Source organism: Lepisosteus oculatus, unplaced genomic scaffold (assembly GCF_040954835.1).
Source record: "Lepisosteus oculatus isolate fLepOcu1 unplaced genomic scaffold, fLepOcu1.hap2 HAP2_SCAFFOLD_309, whole genome shotgun sequence".
NCBI classification, from domain to species: domain Eukaryota; kingdom Metazoa; phylum Chordata; class Actinopteri; order Semionotiformes; family Lepisosteidae; genus Lepisosteus; species Lepisosteus oculatus.
In genome coordinates, this window is record NW_027167841.1 from 50001 (window position 1) to 69848 (window position 19848).

The following is a 19848-nucleotide window of genomic DNA, read 5'->3' on the forward strand; positions in this document are numbered from 1 at the left end:
GGACTCAGTCTTTGGAATTTGTATATTTATATATTTCAGTGAACCCTCAGCCATTCCTTCTGTATTGTAATTCAATTTCTCTTTTAAAATTCTTTCCCCACTTCTAGGACCTGCAGTTGCTGAACTCCACAATGGCTTCTATTGGAAAGTCTGTGACTGAGACCAAGTAAGTGTTCACTTTTTTATGAAACCATTGTTTATTTAGGAGCAATGAGCAATTCTTATATAAATGCAATAAAATCATTATGCTCAAACTATGAGAGAGAAAATTAAGGATAATTTAAGAAATCAGTCTTGTTTCTATACACAGATGGTATTATTTATTTTCAAAGGAAACCCGCGCGGATTCCCCTGGTGTGCAAGATGTACCTGAATGCTCTTGATCAGCTTCCTGCTCACTTGAAGAGGGCGTGTATGAAGCACGCCACGGCAGAAAAGATCAGGATGGCCTCTCAACAGGCGAGGGAGGACATGATGAATCACCTGAAGAACGGGGTCATCGTGGATTACCACAGAATAGAGATCGTGTCTGGTGAGGCAAACAGGATAGTGGTTGTAAGACTGCTAGAGTCCTTGGGCCTTTTTGTACATGGGAAGCCTGAAGACACATTGGCAAGGTGAGATATTTTTAATCTGTAAGGCTTCTGTAGTTTCTTTTTGAAATCATTGTTACAACATATTATGTAAAAGCATGTTGAAAAGAATCTACCTGCATTCCAGCGGCCCTGAGCAAGAGGCCGCTGTCCAGGAGGAAGAGATGCCAGAGGCTGCTCTAGAAACTGAAACAGAAGCGGATAAGGAAGGGGAAGATGTGAGCTCTGAAGAACTCTATCAGCAGTAAGACTTTTTTATTTTTCAGATGTATCTATTTTTTACTAAAATTCTAATTTGTCTTATAGGTATAAAATGTTTAAACCGGTGTTTTATATCCTTACAGGCCCTGAGTAGTTAAAAAGTATCAGCAGGCCGGAAGAGAGTGGCCCAAGCTGGACTCTATAGAAAGCACTCCCTGGATGCTCCTCTCCTGATTGGATTCAAACAGTACCTTACCAAGGATCTGGGAGTGGCAAATTATTCTCAGGAGGTATTTATTTTTTAAAGGCATTTAAAATTAAGCAATGGTATCTTCATTGTAAATGTTTTTATTTCTTAGCTTAAAATTCACCCATGTGAAATGATGTCAGCCATAAACATCATGACTCTATATTTCCTACCTGAATCTATTCTACTTAAATTATTACATTATACACAATTTGAGTTCATTTTAAAAAGTAAAAGGTAATGAAAGGAATGCATTTTCATAAGAAAGATAATACCGACATGCATGTGATAATCTTCCTTATATCATGTAGTGCATCATTTGGACACTTTGTGGGCTTCAAATACAAAGAAAATCATGTTCTATGGTACAAGATAAATACAAAACTTAAGCTTCTTTATAAAGCATAAGCAATCATTTATTACATCGCTTCTTGAATTAAATCTTTTGACAAGAGGTGAGACTTCTGTTACATTTAAACCCATGTTTAGCTGTGTTTTTTAGATTTAACTGAACCAATTTCTGTGTGTGATAATGTCCTTGAATTCTGACAACATCACACTAAATTACATGATATAAAACAGCTAATGTTTCTAGAGATAAAGTTTCTGAGATGCTTCTAATTACTTTTTATTACCAGGGACAGTTTAATTCACCTTGTACAGTACTGTAAGACCAAGATACTTTTTTTAAAAGTTATTTAACATTTTATAGAACTTTGTCTACTATGGCAACATGATGTGCTTGGTGAAACTTGGAAAAATACTGCTTGGCCACTTATCTTAAGATAAAGATAGGATAAAGGTTTATCTTTTGCACCTACCTGACCCCCAGGGAAGGCCAATGCTTTCTAAGTTGATGGTTCCCTACAGTAGACTGTACTTTAATTTCAAAGGTAATGTATATTGACCCAAATCAGTTTTGGAATCCAATCTACTGACGAGATGGAGCACATCCTTTTTTCAGGATTTTAGCATCATACGTTTGGTATATTTAGTCCCTAATGATGAAAGAAATGATCATAGAACATTTGGACACTTTGTGGGCTTGAAATACAAAGCAAATCATGTTCTATGGTACAAGATAAATACAAAACTTAAGCTTTTATTTTAATTAGATTTGTTTATAAAGCATAAGCAATCATTTATTACATTAATATATGTGAAAATAACATTTTAGCATTATACGTTTAGTATATTTAGTCCCTAATGCTGAAAGAAATGATCATAGAACATGACATCTAACCTTACCTGCGGTGTTTTTAATCCCTATTGCTCAATGCACGGTGAAAGCATTCCATACATGTGTCTGACAATGAGGAATGGGCCCCTGAGACAGTCATTTGCCTGTTTCACAAATGATCGTATTTTACTAGAGATTCTGTTTGGGATTCAGATGTGCATTCGGACAGCAATCCCTTTCAAGAAATGATACGTTCTGGATGAGGTCAAAGGTGCTGGAACACTGTATCTAGGATGTGTTTGCAGAGACTGTGTGTCTCCTGCTTCAACGCAGTGATAAACAGATGTGCTCCTTTAATTTATTGGTACATGCCCAGGGCAGTAAGCAGTCTGAGGATTTATTTCCAGATGGCATACAGCAGTGAAGCAGTGAAGTAGTGCAAAACACTGGATCATTATATTATTAGAATCTATTCTACTTAAATTATTACATTATACTCAATTTGAGTTCATTTTAAAAAGTAAAAGGTAATGAAAGGAATGCATTTTCATAAGAAAGATAATACCGATATGCATGTGATAATCTTCCTTATATCATGTAGTGCGTCATTTGGACACTTTGTGGGCTTGAAATACAAAGAAAATCACGTTCTATGGTACAAGATAAATACAAAACTTAAGCTTTTATTTGAATTAGATTTGTTTATAAAGCATAAGCAATCATTTATTACATTAATATATGTGAAAATAACATTTTAGCATCATATGTTTAGTATATTTAGTCCCTAATGCCGAAAGAAATGATCATTTGTTTAACAGGGTCTGTCTCAAAGGATGCAGTACTCCTGAAGGGTCTCAAACCCTACATTTCGGATGCCTAGCTGTATCCCTCACATGTGGCACCTCAGAATGACTTCTAACCTTACCTGTGGTGTATTCAGTCCCTATTGCTCAATGCACGGTGTACATACTGCATACATGTGTCTTGAGAACGAGGAATGGGCCCCTGAGACAGTCATTTGCCTGTTTCACAAACAGGGACCTGGACCTAGACCTGGCCCGTACAGGGCTAAAACCCGCGACCTTGGCGTTATTAGCACCACGCTCTAACCAACTGAGCTAACCGGCCTCACGACAGTGCTCCTCTCTGTGCTGCAAAAAATCAAACTCAGGGAATTTCTTTTGTCCTCCTTTGAATAGAAAGCCGTGTAATTCAGTGTACGGGCTTTCTCGTGCAGTTTCATGGTTCTTGTAACCCAAATCCTACACTGGCCTGAAGTGCCCCCCCATTTCACAGCATTTTTCAGCTGATTTAAAATGTACCTAAAGGAGAAGCATTATTGAAGACCATGAATTACCAAGAGCTTTTGTCAAAGGTTTTGGTGGTCATTTTGAATGACCACAGAGCGCTGTGACCTCGGTTTTACATCTCATCCAAAAGACAGCGCCCTTTTACAACACAGCATCTCCGTCACTATACTGGGGCATTGGGACCCGCACAGACCTCAGGGTGAGCGCCCCCCCGCCGGCACCATTAACACCGCTTCCAGCTGGAAGCTTTGTTTTTCCCTGTAGCTCATCCTCATCCAGGTACTGACCTGGCTCACACCTGCTTAGCTTCAGTGGGTTTTCAGTTGCGAGTTGCAAGGGGATGCAAGTGATGGAGCCGCTCGCTGCAAAAGCCACTGCATTGGCCGGGAATCGAACCCGAGCCTCCCGCGTGGCAGGCGAGAATTCTACCACTGAACCACCAATGCTCAGTGCCTGGGCCTTCAAAAAAGACGCTTTTTTGGTGCTCTGTGCAAAACGCGTCGACATATGCTTCCAGCTGCAAAATGCCATTTGCGGACGCTGAAGAACTTATTTCCAAGGCAGCGGGTACAAGCGATTGGGCGTTTTAAAACCACCAGGAACAGCAAAGAGGCGCGCTTCTTTGCTTGTGCCGAAACACACCGACTGAAGGCGGACAACGTAGTCGGCAGGATTGGAACCTGTGCGGGGAGACCCCAATGGATTTCTAGTCCATCGCCTTAACCACTCAGCCACGACTACAGCAAGCCCCACCGCAGCTGCGTTCTTGCTACAATCTTACCTGGATCGCGAGGCGCCGGCGGAAGCCTATTTCAAAGTCGTTCTCCGTTTCAAAAAAACATTTCCAAAATACAAGCCTTGCAGACAGACACGCCTCAGAGGACTTAAGGGTGGCTTCATGTCGGAATGATAAAGTCTCCCCGTCCGGACATGAAAATGCCACTTTGTTACACACAAAAAAAGAATCAACAACAGAGAAATGCCCACAAGCATTTGAAAAGCCGCACCACGTCGCACTTGAAATAGCTCTTACATTAGTGGTAGATGCAGGAATCGCCTTTTTATTTACGCTCTTACCAACGCGATGGAAAGCAAAACAAAGCAAAGCAGAGCAAAACAAAACAAACAAACGAAAACCCTCACGTCCTGCACTTGCATATAACGCCGTTACGTGCCCAAGCGGTATTGTACGTCATCCTAGCACTGCATCCCGGGTCGTACGATATATGGGAACGAGCACACGCCATGAATCGTCTCGAATCACTCCCTACAGCTGTAAGGCGCCTTGAAGCGTGCACCCCCAACATTCTTCTTTGCGCATCTGTGAAAGGTAAACTCTTGAGCAAACTCTGAACCAGCTCTAAGGAAACTAATCCGATTAGACGTTACTTTGACTCATCCTTTAAGGGACCCTTGTTAATTGGAGAAATCAATGATTTCGAATGAATTCTGTATGCGTTAAAAGACAGCTATACACAGAAAACATGCAGGATACTGCTCATGATGTTTCCCGAGCCGAAACACAGTGCGTTTTTCCAAGCCATTTGACAAAGCCCGCCCACTGAAAACTGCAGCAGATCGTGTAAAGGCGTTCAACTTTGTAACTACTGCACGCACAGGAAGCAGAATAAATTCCTCTTTTCAAACTGTCAAAGGTTTGCTGCAGGACATCGCACAATCTCTTTTGAACGGGGACAAACGATTTCTTATGGGGCGCAGTAAGTACAGACGTTTATAAAGCTCCACTCATGCCGACGATGCAGCATGAAGAAGCGCAACCTAACGTTTGACAGACAAAAGCCGGGCGCCGCTACGAGCAATATGAAATCAAACTGACAGCACACGGCGTTTCGCGCTGACTCAAAAGTGATCTCGACAGACGATGTTCTCTGCATAACGCTGAAAGAGCGTTTCTGTTGAGACGTAACCCATTGGGCAAAAGACGTATAATATACGTCTATTAAACGCATATCTTAGACGTCTAAATGTGGTCTACAATTCGTCTAGAATGAAATTCTAATATACGTCTAAAGTTAAACGTCAATTATACGTCTATATTTAGACGTTCATTATACATAAATGGTTGGAGTTCTATTATACGGATAAATTTAGAGGACTATTATACATATATGGTTGGAGTTCCGGATAACTTTAGAGGTCTATTATACGTATATGGTTAGAGGTCTATTATACGTATAACTTTAGAGGTCTATTATACGTATATGGTTAGAGGTCTATTATACGGATAACATTAGAGGTCTATTATACGTATATGGGTAGAGGTCTATTATACATCAAAGATAGATTTTATAGGTGTAGAAACAAGTAAAACAAGCCAATGATTAGGTTTAGAAATGTATTCTGAAAATACACATTCACACCTGAAACATATGTATTTCAAATTATACATTGTATACAATCAATCAACAATCAACATATGGGCAATAATCATAAAAACACAACTAGTCTTAAACTTCAGCTACAAATTCTGGTAACATGGCAATATACAGTATAGTAATGACAAACACAAAACTAATTACATTAACACACTAACTCAAAACCACATTTTGATTCAAATATACATTTTAAAATGTACAACTTCTATATTTCCAAGAAAAAAATATTACATAAAATATAAAATATTACAATGGAAGTTAAGACGATTTTTGTCCACTATTTGCAAACCCTGTCTAATTGTCCTAACAGTTAGAACAGTTAACACATTGCGTGCTCCTTTATTTCTTTTTCTGTTGATGTAGGGTGGGACTTCAGCACCGCAGCTAGGAGAAAATTATATAATATTACTTCCCAAATAAATGATGATTAATATCTTCTTTAGTATAATCTAAAAAATGAACGGTTTACTAAGCTCAAAGCTGAAATAAATGTATAAAATTTGGCTTGCATCATAGCAGTTGAGCAATAAAGTCTGTCCTAATTAAAGAGTACCCAAAGTTTGAAAGTACAACATAGAATAAGAATAAGAGAAACGGCAAAACGATTTTGTGTCATCTTCCCCATTCACACTATTTTATGTGCCATTTTTTTTGCTAATTCACATACTATTTTAATCAAAATAATATTAAGAAAGATCTGTATGTATTCAGATAGTATTATTATTGTTCATACTTACTCGTCAAAAGAGGATTGCTGAGATATTTTCGGATATACTTCTACGTTTGAAAAACGTGTCCAAAATGGTGACCAACGAATACTAGCAATGCATTGTGGTATATAACCGGAAAATATGATGGGTTCGATATTTTCTCAACGTATGCGTTTATTAATGTTGTCGATATTATGGTTGAAATTTAACATTGATAATACATCGCTGCTATGAGCTGATGTGCAATTTTAACGCATGCAAATATTAAGGATCGGTCACTGTTGTATGGTATTATATATAATGACATTATGGAATAGGATGGGGACAGGCCTGGCATCAAGGGGGGAGGGGGGAATGTCGCCCCTTCAGTTTTGGGCAAAAAGATTTACCTAACTTAATTTGCACCCTAAAAAAATAGTTGTACTTTGTCAATGGTCAGACAACACTAAATGACACGAACAGTCACTCAGTCTGTTTGATGGGCAGGAGGGCTATCCGTCCAGGAACTGCACATATTATTGAGTGTCAACATTACGATCCTGTTTGCTCAGGTGGACCGATTCCTTGCAGTAGTTTATCATTATACTTAAAATCGTTATATAACTAGGACTAGTTATAGCAGTCTGTGCTTTCTGTTGGTTTTACAACATTTTTTTCTTAACGATTCAGAACGTCCATGTAGCTGCAAAAATGAACGCTTATGGTACTTTTCGCTCCAGGCAATACAAACGTTGAGAGTGACGAAAAATGTGAAACTGAACTTCATCGCAAATACCAGATTGCTAGTCGTTATCTTCTATCATGAAGCACTAATCAATGGCATAGCTGCGAGATTTCATTTGGGTAGCTGCACCGTACAGCTCCGTTTCAACCGAAATATCACTCCCCCCTCAGAATTTCAGACGCCCCCCTACAGATTTTTCCTCGGGCACCGCGCACTGATGGGGGACTTTTGTCAAGAAAATAAAAATAGAAACTCTATAGGCACTCAAACATTTTACTGTTTTTTTTCAGGCAGGTGGCAAGACCCCCTCAGCAAAACCCTTGTATGCCAAGCTGTGGGCATTGATTCGTCGAATATACGTATATTTACGGCGAAATTACGGCTATACGTATATATACGTCGCCTCGACGTATAATCAACGTCGAATTGCAACCGTAAAATCGACGACATGAATAAACGCATATATAACGTCGAAAAAACATCTAACACAGTGCCTGAGGCTTTTTACTGTATGTATCGTGTGTGCCGCAACTAGGAGTATACGGCACTCTGCACAGTGTACGAAGTAAATTATTTTCGCAGTAATTAATTTATTATATTTACTATATTTATTATACACGTGTAAATTAATTGCTGCGAAAATAATTTACTTCGTACACTGTGCAGAGTGCCGTATACTCCTAGTTGCGGCACACGCGATACATACAGTAAAAAGCCTCAGGCACTGTGTTAGATGTGTTTTCGACGTTATATATGTGTTTGTTAATGTCGTCAATTTTACGGTTGCAATTTGACGTTGATTATACTTCGAGGCGACGTATATATACGTATAGCCGTAATTTCACCGTAAATATACGTATATTCGACGAATCAATGCCCACTGGGAACAAGCTCGCTTCTTTCTACCATGATGTCACCATGACCAAATCTGTCTTTAAACACCTTGCTCAGTCTCTAACGAGACTGTCAAAAATTGCTTTCGCCGATTGTACTGCAAACCGGCGGAAGCGGGGTATTGGGAAAAGTTTTCAACTAGCAATAATCCCGCCTCGGCTAAACTTCACAGGCTACGATGCTGCCACTGCGCAAAGCTGACGGTTGCCAGGCAACCGCGGGGATCCTATGGAAAACGTTATCAATCGTCTCATGGCATGTCGTTGCTGTAACGCTTCATATTTGTCGTCTTCTTCTAGCTTGAGGTTTTGAAGAATTTCATGACAGACAAGGGCTCCGTTGGGAACAAAGAAACCCGTTGATTCTTTTCAGCAGCAGAAATACAACCCTTTAAATACAAGATGACAGAACAATGACGAAGGGCATGCCGGGAGGAACTCATGCACTACAGAGGAAAGGGGGCGGGCACGTACAGTTCACATTCAAGCCACAAGTACTCTTCTCGGATGTTGCACAAACAAATCCTAACGTCTTGAAAGCATTGCGGCATGTTTGTGTCCCACTTCCCGTGGCTGCAGGATGACTGACATGAATGGACAAACACAATCTGTGGCGTTTAGCGTGACATAGTCTTGCAGGCATCGTGCTGTCTCACTGCAATACTATACCGCTGGAGGAAACAGTCCATCTGGCCATGAAACTCATTTGAACGTCTAGCTACAGCAACTAACAATATCATGATTTATTCAGGATGTGTGGAATCAGCACGTCCCGGAGACAGCTTCCGAAATCGTGAGCATTCTCTGGTGGTAGGGGCGTTCAAGATGGCGCTCAGGTGGGAGGTAAAGTTTAGTGGTTGAGGATTTTTTTTGAGTTTTTCATGACCTGAATGTTAATTTTTGCTTTTTTTGACTACAGAAAAATAAGGACTTAACACTAGTTGTTTAAACTTCAGTTATAATTGAAAGAAAAAAAACGATTTTTTTTAGGTTTAAGAATTTCGATATGAGTAACACTGGGAAAACAAAAGAGAGTGCTGGGTCTTCGAAGGAGAAGTCTAAGAAACCTCAATCGTATATGTATAGCACTACAAGAAAATTGATGGCAACTAAAGGGAAAAGTGAAGCAGCTGGAGGGGACGTGGAAAGAGTGCTGGAGATGCGCTCGTACGCGAGCGTTCGCAGCCCAAGTGAGACTCAGCTGCCAGAGGAAGAGCCGGAGTCCCTGCCCAGCACACCTGTGAAAACCCCGGCAGCCAAGAGAGGAAGGGGCGACCTGACGCTGGAGGAGCTCCAGACCAACATCTTCAACATGATGGCACAGAGCATGGGTGAGCTGAAGGAAATGATTTGATCTAATACAGTCGAAATCGAAAGTCTTAAAAAGTCCATGGACTGTGTGTTTAAAGAGGTTGAAGACTTAAAGAGTGAAGTAAAAGTTCTTAAACAAGTAAATACCAAACAAGAAAAGCATATTAAAGAACTTGAATTGAAAGTGAACGATGTAGATAGATACCGTCGATGATGGAATTTAAAATTATTTGGAGTTAAAGAGGAACGTGATAAGGACCTTGTTGCAACAGTGAAGGGTATCTGTAAAAGGACCCTGCCGGACCAGGAGGACGTAATATCGGCCATTGACTTTGTTCACAGGCTCGGGAGAGCGAACATGTCTGGGCAAGTGCGCCCCAGATCGATTATAATACAGTTCACCAAGAGGACGGCGAGGGACATGCTGTGGCGAGCGGCGAGGGGGAATGAGTATTTGAATGGGAACAAACTGAGGTTTGCAGAGGACCTGTCTGCCGCGGACAGGAGCACCAGGAACCAGCTGTGGCCCCAGGTTGAAGCTGCCAGAAGAGAGGGGAGGAGAGCCTACTTTGTGGGAGCGAGGGCCTTTATGGACGGGAAGGAGATTTGCTCCCAGTGACTGCTCAGTTAATGATTATGTTTGGTTATATTTGTTATACCAGTATATACTAGTGTTTCTTTAGTGTTAGTTTGGAATGGTGTAGTTAAGTGTTAAGGACTGTTATAGTTCTGGTTCTTTGAAAAACTCAATAGTTTAGACAGTCTTAGAGTTAGTTATTTGCTTTTGTGTATGTCTTTTTCATGAATGCCAGAGGTACTCGAAATGTTGTTAAAAGAAAAACTGTGTGCTGAGTTTTATTTTTTACAGGAAACGCATGCATGTTGAAACTAAAGTTTATAAATAATTGAGAAATATTAAAGCAAGGAAAATATGATACGTGTAAAATATACAATTTGATCACATAATTACTTAATTACCTCTGGTAGTTAAATGCTTTTTTCTGCTGCGTTTTTTTTCTCTTGTACATGACTCTGATCCTCTTGTTGTATTTGTATTTGTAAATTCTATGTTTAATAAAAAAAAAATTAAAAAAAGCATTCTCTGGTGGTGTCCTGCAGGCTTCCTGTGGGTGTGCGTTGGTGGTATAGTGGTGAGCATAGCTGCCTTCCAAGCAGTTGACCCGGGTTTGATTCCCGGCCAACGCAGTGGCGAATGTTTTCAAATGCTGTCATGAGCCTTGGATTGTGACTACCAAAGCGAAGCCTTTTGAAAGAGCTAAAGCACTGAAAAACGGAATTGAGGGAGAATCTTACAGGGGATTCTGAGCGGTGTCTGCATACACGCAGTCCGATACGGGTGCTGAAAGCTTGAGCTACTCTCAATGTCATGCTGGCTTTCCCCGGAGTAAATCTGTAACATTGAAAGAATGCTTCTGGCAGGTTCAAAAAGGGACCCTTGTTAATTGGAGAAATCAATGATTTCGAATGAATTTTGTATGCGTTAAAAGACAGCTATACACAGAAAACATGCAGGACACTGCTCATGATGTTTCCCGAGCCGAAACACAGTGCGTTTTTTCAAGCCATCTGACAAAGCCCGCCCACTGAAAACTGCAGCAGATCGTGTAAAGACGTTCAACTTTGTAACTACTGCACGCACAGGAAGCAGAATAAATTCCTCTTTTCAAACTGTCAAAGGTTTGCTTTACGAACGCCGCAGGACATCGCACAATCTCTTTTGAACAGGGACAAACGATTTCTTATGGGGCGCAGTAAGTACTGTTACTGTCACTGCTCGATACCGACGTTGGCCTACTATACCATGTTCAGCCACTGCTAGAAAATGTACGGCTCTAGCACCGGAGCAAACAACAGGAGGGCCGATGTCGAACAGGCACACATGTCAGACATGGAGAGCGATGAGAATGGGATTCGAACCCATGCCTGCAGAGCACAATGGATTAGCAATCCATCACCTTAACCACTCAGCCACCTTGTCGACGCAACTGGGCTGTCCGGACATGGGTTGGCGCGCTCCAGATGATCTTTTTCTTTTTTTCCCCACGTACTCGAGGGTCATTTTCCTGTTCCACATGTGATTTCAACATTTTCCTTGGGAGATGTCAAGCCAGCAAGCCACTGCTGTGGTTCAGTGGCCAGTGTGGAGTTCAGTGGCCCTGTTGTACACAGAAAGCACATTGAGCTCCTTGGACATGAAAAGTTCCAGATAAAAGCCATTTGTCATCCTTTCTCTTGGTGTCGATGTTGCTATTGTATGTAAAGGTGGCAACTTGCTCAGCGAGCAGGCGGCGCACACACCGAATGCAGATGTGTCTGAGTGGTGTGTCCAAGTGGCTGCAAAAGGACAACACTCCCGGGGCGCCGTGGCTTAGTTGGTTAAAGCGCCTGTCTAGTAAACAGGAGATCCCCGCCTACGGCTAGACTTAAATAAATGCAAGTATTCATTCCCTGTCTTTAACGCGACTTGTTTTTCTTAAAATGGATGCAACTTGCAAAACATGAAATACAAGCCTTGCTAATCAGCGCTAGCGGCTGGCAAAAAAAAGGAGTCAGCTATTTTTTTTTCTTTAACCTTAACCCTGCTAACGGAGAAGAGTTAAACGACCGAGTCTATGCAGCTTAAACGGTGCGCAAGTCGGGTTCTTAGCTGAAAGGGTGGTAAATCACGCTCACCCCAGTCCTTAATCTTTTAAAGAGGATACAAAATTGAACCTAGTCGCCACATCACATACATCCTGTTAAATGATAAAAAGGTAACATCTATCCTCGCTCCAGAGTAAATCTCACGTTGAGGGCATCTTTTTTTTCACTTTACCGTGAGTCGGGCTCGGCTGCACAGAGGAGAGAGCAGAGCAATGAGGTCACAGGGACAGGGGAGTCACACGCTGGCGGTTTGAATACGCGGAAGATCACTGAGGGATCCACAGTATGTGGACCCTCCGTTCTGCCATCAGTCCACACTCCGGACTCTGAATCCTGCCATCCGAGTTAAGATCTCTGCGGAACCTGAGGCGCAGTTCCTTCTTAAAACGTAATCTGGTGAGCATTTCTAGAATCGCACTTGTATAGATGCAGCCTTTAATGTGTTGCTAGGTTAAAATTGATGACTTCTTGTATTTCAGTAGGCAACTGCCCTCTTGATTTTGGATTTAATTTCTTTATTACAGGGGCGCTTTTATGAAGACAGAGTCATGTTCAGGTACTTTGCTTGATGGAGGAAGCTCATTTCGGACTCTGTGATCTGCTCACCTGGAAAGGTCTGCTGTACTACTACAAGAGAGAAGTAGGGTCTGGAAGAAGGGACAATTTTATGATGCTTTGGAAGATAGTTTTTTTTTTCTTATACTGAAAATGAAAAGTAGTTGTTTCTATATGGACTCAGTCTTTGGAATTTGTATATTTATACATTTCAGTGAACCCTCAGCCATTCCTTCTGTATTGTAATTCAATTTCTCTTTTAAAATTCCTTCCCCACTTCTAGGACCTGCAGTTGCTGAACTCCACAATGGCTTCTATTGGAAAGTCTGTGACTGAGACCATTATTTATTTAGGAGCAATGAGCAATTCTTATATAAATGCAATAAAATCATTATGCTCAAACTATGAGAGAGAATTTTAAGGATAATTTAAGAAATCAGTCTTAGCTTGTTTCTATACACAGATGGTATTATTTATTTTCAAAGGAAACACGCGAGGATTCCCCTGGTGTGCAAGATGTGCCTGAATACTTTTGATCAGCTTCCTGCTCACTTCAAGAGGGCGTGTATGAAGCACGCCATGGCAGAAGAGATCAGGTGGCCTCTCAACAGGCGAGGGAGGACATGATGAATCACCTGAAGAACGGGGTCATCGTGGATTACCACAGAATAGAGATCAAAGGACACTTTGTGGGCTTGAAATACAAAGAAAATCATGTTCTATGGGACAAGATAAATACAAAACTTAAGCTTTTATTTTAATTAGATTTATTTATAAAGCATAAGCAATCATTTATTACATTAATATATGTGAAAATAACATTTTAGTATCATACGTTTAGTATATTTAGTCCCTAATGCTGAAAGAAATGATCATAGAACATGACATCTAACCTTACCTGCTGTGTTTTTAATCCCTATTGCTCAATGCACGGTGAAAGCATTGCATTCATATGTCTGACAATGAGGAATGGGCCCCTGAGACAGTCATTTGCCTGTTTCACAAATGATCGTATTTTACTAGAGATTCTGTTTGGGATTCAGATGTGCATTCGGACAGCAATCCCTTTCAAGAAATGATACGTTCTGGATGAGGTCAAAGGTGCTGGAACACTGTATTTAGGATGTGTTTGCAGAGACTGTGTGTCTCCTGCTTCAACGCAGTGAGAAATAGATGTGCTCCTGTAATTCATTGGTACATGCCCAGGGCAGTAAGCAGTCTGAGGATTTATTTCCAGACGGCATAGAGCAGTGAAGCAGTGAAGTAGTGCAACACACTGGATCATTATATTATTAGAATCTATTCTACTTAAATTATTACATTATACACAATTTGAGTTCATTTTAAAAAGTAAAAGGTAATGAAAGGAATGCATTTTCGTAAGAAAGATAATACCGATATGCATGTGATAATCTTCCTTATATCATGTAGTGCGTCATTTGGACACTTTGTGGGATTGAAATACAAAGAAAATCATGTTCTATGGTACAAGATAAATACAAAACTTAAGCTTTTATTTTAATTAGATTTGTTTATAAAGCATAAGCAATCATTTATTATATTAATATATGTGTGTAGCGGCGAGGCTTATTAATAAGGCAGAATTAAGTGTTCTGAGCCTTCCCAAATGAGGCCCCATTTCTCTGTTCATCTCTGTGGTGCAGCCACAGAGAGACTATTCATGCAGGGTGATTTAAGGTCCTAGGACAGCTCCCAAAGGGGGATGCACTTAGCTAAGCCTGGCTATCATGATCAATGGTCATCCATTGGCGCCTATCTGTCTAGGGAGTGCCAGTTGGACATCTGGACTGCATTACTAAGTGTCAGGACTAAGTGACTCATATCTCACCTTGATCAATCAATCAGGGACTGGTAGGGCCGAGTAACCCACGTGGGACTCTGATGCCCATGGAACTTTCAGCCAATCAATGAGCTGAAGTTCCTCCAGGTAAAAACAGGCAACACAGAGAGCCTGTGAGATTCAGTAAGATTCAGAAGGGAGGATTCAGAGGATTCTGTGGACAATTCTAAAGGGAATTCAAAGGAGAAATCCAGGGCAGGGCGGCCCAGGAGCAGAAGGCTCCCAAGGGCAGGACATTCTTGCAGCGCGCCTCCTGACCATCCTGAGACTCAGCCCGGACAACCACGGAACGGCCAGTGTGTCCGAGTGCCAGAACTTTCCTTTGTTCTAAGAGTCTAGAGCGGAGGTTGCCAGAGAATAACCAGAGGATCCACCCGAGGTTAGCACCAGCAGCAGGCCTCGTGAACAGGTCGGAACTGTGGACAGCTGAATCACTATTCAGAACTAGCTCTTCATCAGAAACGAACCGGTCCTCTTCCTGACTTGCTGGGACCCACAGTCATCTTTTCTCCTGTGCACAAACTTTGCTAGTTAAAGCCCACAGTGAGCATCAGCAGCGCAGCGTCGCAAGCCGCACAGCACAGCCTGGCACGGAGCCAGAGAGCGCGGATTGGACAGCAACAGCCTGCAACTGTTTCTTTGTGCCCGCAGGAAGATCTGAATCCCCAAAGATTGGATGAGTATTCAACTTCAATGCATTACAGCTCGAGAATTCAATTGTTATCCCAACCAGTTGATATCAATTTAATTCCTAAGAGTTATGTACTTGTTTGAGTATCTAATGTAGAAGTTATAACCAAGTTCATTAACGAAACGGTCTTAATGAATGATATACTGAACGTATGTCCTCTTGATATGTGTAACACTTCGTAACTGACTGAATATATATCTTTTGTATTCTGATAACCCTCTCGATAAGATCTGTTAGGTTTACATGCATATTTTATGTATTAATAAATGTATCCTCGTGTATTAGTACCTGTGTGTGCGCGTTGTTTGAGTTATGTCACATGGTTGGATTCTAAAGCCATCAAAAGAATCAACTTTGTGATTTACTGCTACAATTAATAATTGTCTCAGTAAATGCCCAAACCCTACAGAACTGGTGCCTTCAGAGAGCCACTACATTTAATTTTGCTATGGCAACATTACATATTTGGCGTCCCTGAGCCGGTTTTCTTACATGTGAAAATAACATTTTAGCATCATATTATTACATACAGGTCTCTAGCTTCAACACAGTGATATATATATATACTCAGTGATTTATTGGTACATGCCCAGGTCAATAATCAGAATGAGGATTTATTTCCAGACGGGCTACAGGTAGTGTTGTGAAATACTTCAACACACTGGATCGCAGATTTAGACCCCCTGCACTCTTACTCCTTAAAAACCAAAGAAATGAAGATATGTAGCAATCACATTGCAACAGGGCTGACAGTGACTTAATGCTTATACTAGTGGACTTCTGGTACCTTTAGGGTACGGTGTTCCCTGAAGGGCTCTCAAACCCCGCATTTCAGATGCCTAGCTGTTTCGCTGATGTGTTGCACCTCAGAATCACTTTTAAACCTTACCTCTGGTATCTTTAATCCCTATTGCTCAACGCATGGTGAAAGTATTGCATAAATGTGTCTGAAAATGAGCAATGGGCACCTGAGAGACTCATTTGCCTGTTTCACAAATGATCATATTTGACTAGAGATTCTGTTTGGGATTCAGTTGTGCATTCTGACAGCAATCGCTTTCAAAAAACGATACATTCTGGATGAGGTCAAGGTGCAGGAACACTGTATTTAGGATGTGTTTGCACTTATTCTGTGTCTCTAGCTTCAACACAGCGATATATGTATATGCTCACTGATTTTTTGGTACATGCCCAGGGCAATAATCATTATGAGGATTTATTTCCTGATGTGCTAGGGGTAGTGTTGTGAAATACTTCAACACACTGGATCGCAGGTTTAAACCGCCTGCACTCTTACTCCTTAAAAACCAACAAATGCAGATATGTAGCAATCATATTGTAGCTGACACTCATTTGCCTGTTTCACAAATGATCATATTTTACTAGAGATTCTGTTTGGGATCCGGATGTGCATTCTGACAGCAATCTCCTTATCGCGGCTTTGCCCTTCTTGCCTCTTTGGACAATATCTCCATCTTGTGGTCGTTATTGGTAATGTCTAGACAACATCTCCATCTTGTGGTCGTTGTTGGTAATGTCTTCTTATGCCCTTTTTTATTTTAATTCTCTATTAGTTGATTCAAGAATCTCTACAATGGAGATGAAAACATCAGTTTTAGAGCAGACAATATGACTATTTATAGTCCAATTAGAAACTTATTACCCTGTTTTTAACAAAATAACAAATTAAAATTGATTAAAACTAAGTTTGGAACACCAGGGAACATAACAAATGATTTTTAGGAAAACCATGAGGTTCTCTGTGTCCAATGCCTGCAAGGGGAGAAAGCTAGAATCCTTTGATTTTTTCAAAATTTGAAAATAAACATCATATAACAACAGCTTTCATTCCTAGGAGTGAAAAATAACCATTTTTGAAGACATAGTAGTTTCTAAAACACTACAATAAAGTTAAAAACATCAGTTTTATATTACATTATTTTTAGTGAAATTAGTCATTTTTTGCACTATTTTTAATAAAATATCTAATTAAAAGTGATTAAAATTAAGTTTGGAACAACAAGGAACACAAAAAAAAAGATTTTTAGGAAAACCATGAGGTCCTCTGTGCCCGATGCCTGCAAGGGGAGAAAGCTAGAATCCTAAAAAAAAGTTATCAATTCTAGAGCCTAAGAGGAAAACAAGACAAATGTATATCTCCAAATAATTTTATGTGCTTCAGAAGAGCCCAGGAAAGTTTTTTGCATACATGAAACCACGCCCGTTTGCACATAAGCAGACATGGTTGCACACACGACTGCATGAAAGCACACGTGCATGCGAAGTCATCCTGTTGAGCATTTGAAAAGCCGCACCACGCCGCACTTGAAATAGCTCTTACATTAGTGGTAGACGCAGGAATCGCCTTTTTATTTACGCTCTTACCAACGCGATGGAAAGCAAAACAAAGCAAAGCAGAGCAAAACAAAACGAACAAACGAAAACCCTCACGTCCCGCACTTGCATGTAACGCCGTTACGTGCCCAAGCGGTATTGTACGTCATCCTAGCACTGCACCCCGGGGCATAAGGTATATGGGAACGAGCACACGCCACGAATCGTCTCGAATCACTCCCTACAGCTGTAAGACGCCTTGAAGCGTGCACCCCCAACATTCTTCTTTGCGCATCTGTGAAAGGTAAACTCTTGAGCAAACTCTGAACCAGCTCTAAGGAAACTAATCTGATTAGACGTTACTTTGACTCATCTTTTTACTCTCAGTGCTGGATTGCTCAAACTCCAGCTAGGGTCAGGTTTAACATTCCCACGCTACTTAGACACTTTGTTTACGCTCAGTGCTGGATTTTGGGAACTTCAGGACGAGTGGGAATTTTCTCCTATCTGTCAATTCTGTTTTGTTTTGGAGACTCTTGGCTGCCTATATTGTACAGTGCAGCGTGAAGGAAACATTTTCCAAAACTGTGTCAGCTCAAAAGTTGTAAGAATACCTCTCCAGCTGCTTTACCTCTCTTCATTTTTGTCATTTAATGTGACAATCGATGTATAACTGGAGCCTCACATATGCAAATGGTGAGGCTCCAGTTCGACACCACTTTACAGTATATGACAAAAGCATGGCAGACTGTGCCGGACCAGCTGGTAACTTCCGCTTATTTTGACCATATTAAACATTGGAAATCTTCCCACTTGCATTTGTGACACTTGATTTTGGCTCCACCTAAGACACTCTTAAATCTTCAAACACTTTTCTCTTCTCCCGCAACACTCTTGTCTGTCGGCACTGTGTGGCAGCGTTGCAGGACAACCCATCTCACCACGGAAAGGAACCTAACAGCTTTGGTAAGAGAGGAGAAAAGGACATGGCCCGTACGGGGCTCGAACCCGCGACCTTGGCGTTATTAGCACCACGCTCTAACCAACTGAGCTAACCGGCCTCGTGACAGTGCCCCTCTCTGTGCTGCAAAAAATCGAACTCAGGGAATTTCTTTTGTCCTCCTTTGAATAGAAAGCCGTGTAATTCAGTGTACGGGCTTTCACATGCAGTTTCATGGTTTCACAGCATTATTCAGCTGATTTTAAATGTACCTAAAGGAGAAACATTATTGAAGACCATCAATTACCAAGAGCTTTTGTCAAAGGTTTTGGTGGTCATTTTTAATGACCACAGAGCACTATGACCTCGGTTTTACATCTCATCCAAAAGACAGCGCCCTTTTACAACACAGCTTCTCCATCACTATATTGGGAGATTGGGACCCGCACAGACCTCAGGGTGAGCGCCTCCCCGCTGGCCCCATTAACACCACTTCCAGCTGGAAGCTTTGTTTTTCCCTGTAGCTCACCCTCATCCAGGTACTGACCTGGCTCACACCTGCTTAGCTTCAGTGGGTTTTCAGTTGCGAGTTGCAAAAGTTGGGATGCAAGTGATGGAGCCGTTCGCTGCAAAAGCCACTGCATTGGCCAGGAATCGAAACCAAGCCTCCTGCGTGGCAGGCGAGAGTTCTAACAATGAACCACCAATGCTCAATGCCTGTACCTTCAAAAAAGACGCTTTTTTGGTGCTGTGTGCAAAAAGCGTCGACATCTACTTCCAGCTGCAAAATGCCATCCGCGGACGCTGTGAATTTATTTATTTAGACACCGCTCAGAATCCCCTGTAAGATTCTCCTTCAATTCCGTTTTGCAGTGCTTTAGCTCTTTCAAAAGGCTTCGCTTTGCTAGTCACAATCCAAGGCTTGTGACAGCATTTGAAAACACTTGCCACTGCGTTGGCCGGGAATCAAACCCGGGTCAACTGCTTGGAAGGTAGCTATGCTCACCACTATACCACCAACACATGCCCGGGGGAGCCCTCCAGGACACCACCAGAGAATGCTCACGATTTCAGAAGCTGTCTCCGGGACGTGCTGATTCCACACATCCTGAATAAATCATGTTATTGTTAGTTGCTGTAGCTAGACGTTCAAATGAGTTTCATGGCCAGATGGACTGTTTCCTCAAGTGGTATAGTATTGCAGTAAGACAGCACGATGCCTGCAAGACTATGTCACG

The 19848-nt window shown here is 41.3% G+C and overlaps 5 non-coding genes across 5 annotated transcripts; 1 reads left to right on the plus strand and 4 right to left on the minus strand.

Annotated features, from left to right (window-relative positions):
• Positions 1–3906: 3906 nt before the first annotated feature.
• On the minus strand, positions 3907–3977 carry trnag-gcc (transfer RNA glycine (anticodon GCC)). Its single transcript has one exon. It is a non-coding gene; the product is annotated as a tRNA-Gly (tRNA).
• A 4335-nt stretch (positions 3978–8312) lies between these two features.
• On the minus strand, positions 8313–8454 carry LOC138227281 (U4 spliceosomal RNA). Its single transcript, XR_011184899.1, has one exon. It is a non-coding gene; the product is annotated as a U4 spliceosomal RNA (small nuclear RNA).
• A 2245-nt stretch (positions 8455–10699) lies between these two features.
• trnag-ucc (transfer RNA glycine (anticodon UCC)) lies at positions 10700–10771 on the plus strand. Its single transcript has one exon. It is a non-coding gene; the product is annotated as a tRNA-Gly (tRNA).
• Positions 10772–18657: 7886 nt separating this feature from the next.
• On the minus strand, positions 18658–18731 carry trnai-aau (transfer RNA isoleucine (anticodon AAU)). Its single transcript has one exon. It is a non-coding gene; the product is annotated as a tRNA-Ile (tRNA).
• An 830-nt stretch (positions 18732–19561) lies between these two features.
• Positions 19562–19633, minus strand: trnag-ucc (transfer RNA glycine (anticodon UCC)). Its single transcript has one exon. It is a non-coding gene; the product is annotated as a tRNA-Gly (tRNA).
• Between the last annotated feature and the right edge of the window lie 215 nt (positions 19634–19848).